Here is a 3476-nt window from a genome sequence, read left to right as displayed (position 1 = left end):
GTGCTTTAGATGATGCCTAAGACTATACTATATTATGACTTGCATAAACATTTTCCTTCAATAATCACAAAATTTATTTTTATATAAGATAACAATCAGTATGAAATATAATGACAGTCAGTCAGGTAGCCAGATGTGGCCACTATTTGAGGAACATGGATGCCCAATACTGAAGGAGAAAATATATGAACACAGGGGCCTTGAAAGAAGATTTTGAAAATTATTAGTTATATTTCCTGTAAAATATTGCCCCATGGGTACAGCCTCTCCATTTAGAGTCTTTTTCAGAGGTTTTATATGTTTATTTCCATGATGTGCCAAGCTAACTTCTGGATCGAAGACATCTAAATATTTTTGTGCATTTAGGTCTTCCTTTTTACCTTATGACTTCAATAAGACTATATCCCTGTACTTCAAGGTTTTAATTGGTACCTAACTTTGAGTATTTTTATCAATTACTTCTTGAGACCTTTGTATTTATATTTGCCCTATATACTACATTACTTAAAATTTTCAATGACAGAATGATACTTTTATTTAACAAACTAGGTTATGGCTTAGCAAGAAATAATCCACAAATATCTGTAACTACAAATGACAGTGCTTATTTCTTGCTCATCTTCCTTATCTATTAAGCATGTCTGTATAAGGGTAAACAGCTTATTTTCATTTTTGATTTAGTTTTATGGGAGCGTCTAGATGTTTGCTTCTATAATTTAAAGGGAAAGAAAAATAAATTAGAGATCCATGCTCTCTGCCCCTAAAAGTTCTATATATAAGAGACATATTCTACTTCTGTTGACATGACATTTTACTAGGTACACTGTAATTTGAGAAAAATATTTTTTGTTTATATCTTTTAAAGGAAGTTAATATCTCTCCCCCACCCGACCCCCTACCTCTTTCCTGCCATGAGAACTAGATCCATTGTTGCCCACTGCCTGAGATCTGCAAGCTGTGTACCCACTAGTTCCCACTTAGACTTTTGTAATCAGAGATAGCAGCAATGGCATCAAAATGGGGAGCATCTTGGTATTCTTGCCCAGTATATACAAGATACTGGCAACATTATCACCATGCAATGCTTTGGATATTAAGCCACCAAAGATCAGGGATTCCTATTTCATTTTCCCATGGTTCTTCCCTCATAGAGTTCTTCCTTCATAGAATTCTTCCCTAGAACTCTCTTGCTTATGAGGCTTCGGATCTTTGGAACTCTCAAGGCCAGCACATGGCACAGCAGGAGTCTCCCTGCATTGTTTCCCATCTCAAAAGCCCTGGGCAGCCTCTGCATAAATATCAGCAATAGAACCCAGGCATCCACAAAAGAAAATGAAGCACTGTGTGAAGAGGAAAAGCTGGAGTTAGATTCAGATGATGAGGTGGAGTGGGACCTGACCAATATAGATATCACTGATGGACTCCACCAGTACTTTGCACAGACCAAGAGGCACAGAGAAGAGTGAAGGCAACAGCAGCAGATGGATGTGGAGTGCCTAAATAATGATGTGAACACAGACCATGGCCTGTACTTAAACTACCACAGGTCAGTGGAGCCCCCATCTGAGAAGCTTCACTGGGAGCGGCGCCAAGGAGAGATGAAGCGCTTGTATGGGAACAATGTTCCCAAGATCCTGGCCATGGAGGCTGCTATGCAGATGAGCTTTGACAAGCACTGTGACAGAAAGCAGCCGATGTACTGTCATTCCCCCAAAGTTCTGAGTCCTGGGCACCAGGACCCTAGGCAATGCCTCACAGTTCCTAGCCTTTCCCTCTATCTCTTCTGGACATTTTTCAGAGAAAGAGGCCTGCATACTGATATAGTGGATACAGTCTGTTAGCCACTTATAAATCTGTCAACAATACTGCTGCCACCACAAGGAATGTTCACTTGACATAAAGTGATAATTGTGTGTATTGAACTTGCTCTCCATTTTCTCTGTAACAGTCCAGTTCATTGAAATTATTGCCTAGAAAAACTGCCTATTGTTTTGCATTATTAATTTCCTTCTTTAAGCCTTCCTGAATGTCATAAAAGCCTTAAGCCATGTGTCATTTATTCCTACTTTTTAAAGACCAGTTTTAATACAGCCCATGCTAGCTATAAACTCTTAAATCTTCCTGCTTCCACCTCCCAAATGCTAGCTTACAGGTTTGCACCACACACACACACACATACACACACACACACACACACACACGCACGCACACTGGGCTTCTGTCCACATACTTTCTGTGACTGTAGATCTTTGGATCTCTCTGAAAATGATGCAAGTGAACAGTAAGACAAGTGGCACTTGTTACTTAGCTAGATATCAGCCCACATGTTCTATAAAAGACCTGAGAGTAAATACTCTGGGCTTGGCAGGCCATGTTGTCTGTGTCATAACTGCCTTACCCTGTCTTCCTAGCATAAAAACATCCATAGTTACTGAATAAACAAATGAATTTGACTGTGCTTCAATAAAACTTTATTTGTAAAAAAATAACTTAATATCTAAATTATACAAGAAACTCGCAAATACAGTAGCAAAATAATAAAATCACAACTTAAAATAAATGCCCTGAATGCATATCTTTAAAATGCATAAAATAGCCAAAAATGTATATGAAAGTTACTCAGCATCATTAATCAAGGAGATGCAAATTAAATCTTCAGCATGATACAGTCTCTTGCCTGCTAGAAAAAAAATCTATTATAAAAAGAAACAACAACAACAACAAAAAAAAACAGTAACCAAACTACAGAAGAATGAGTTAAGCTTGTAAAAATGGGAATGAAATAATTGGTATATACTGTTGATGGGCGTGTGCATTGGCATATATTTTGTGGAAAGCTATATAAAGGTTTCTAAGTCAATTTAAATACTAAGCTCCTTTACAAAGCCAAGAATCTGTCTGCCACGTAGATAATGAAAGGAAATGAAATCATCATCTCTTGAAGTTATATTTTCTAAAGTGAGCATGAGAATGCAACAAGGAGGCCATGACATTTACAACATACCATACTAAGTGAAACAAACCAGAAAGATAAGCAAGTACTAACTAACCTCAATCTAGCAAAATAAAAGGCAAATATGTGGACTTGTAGTTATAAGGTGCCAGGTCTGCACATAGAGAATGGAAAGATAAAGGTCAAAAGACACAAAGTTACATTGTTGTAAGTGCTCATATATAGGGGACTAATGTGCATGCTGAATGAGAACATTCATTAATAATAATGTGTTGTATACTGGGAATGTGTCAAGACAATAGTTTTTAAACATTCTTGCTACCCAAGCAAGGAAGAGAAGAAAAGAGTTAATTCTATAAAATGTGCTAATTTGCTTAGCTGTAATAGTCACTTCAATATACACACATTTATTGGACATTGCATTGGATTAGTATACTTATATAACAAAAAGAATAAGATATAATTTCAATAAACTAAACCACTATATTAGTTTACCTTTGAATATTACTATATTAAATCTCTT

General features: G+C 36.7%; 1 pseudogene; it reads left to right on the top strand.

Moving 5' to 3' along the window:
- Positions 1–1006: 1006 nt before the first annotated feature.
- LOC114635171 lies at positions 1007–1841 on the top strand (annotated as a pseudogene).
- The last annotated feature ends 1635 nt before the right edge of the window (positions 1842–3476 follow it).

The sequence above is a fragment of the Grammomys surdaster genome, unplaced genomic scaffold (genome assembly GCF_004785775.1).
Source record: "Grammomys surdaster isolate TR1022 unplaced genomic scaffold, NIH_TR_1.0 1165, whole genome shotgun sequence".
Classification (NCBI taxonomy): Eukaryota; Metazoa; Chordata; class Mammalia; order Rodentia; family Muridae; genus Grammomys; species Grammomys surdaster.
The sequence above is the reverse complement of the archived record's forward strand: the minus strand, read 5'-3'. Positions and strand labels throughout refer to the sequence as shown.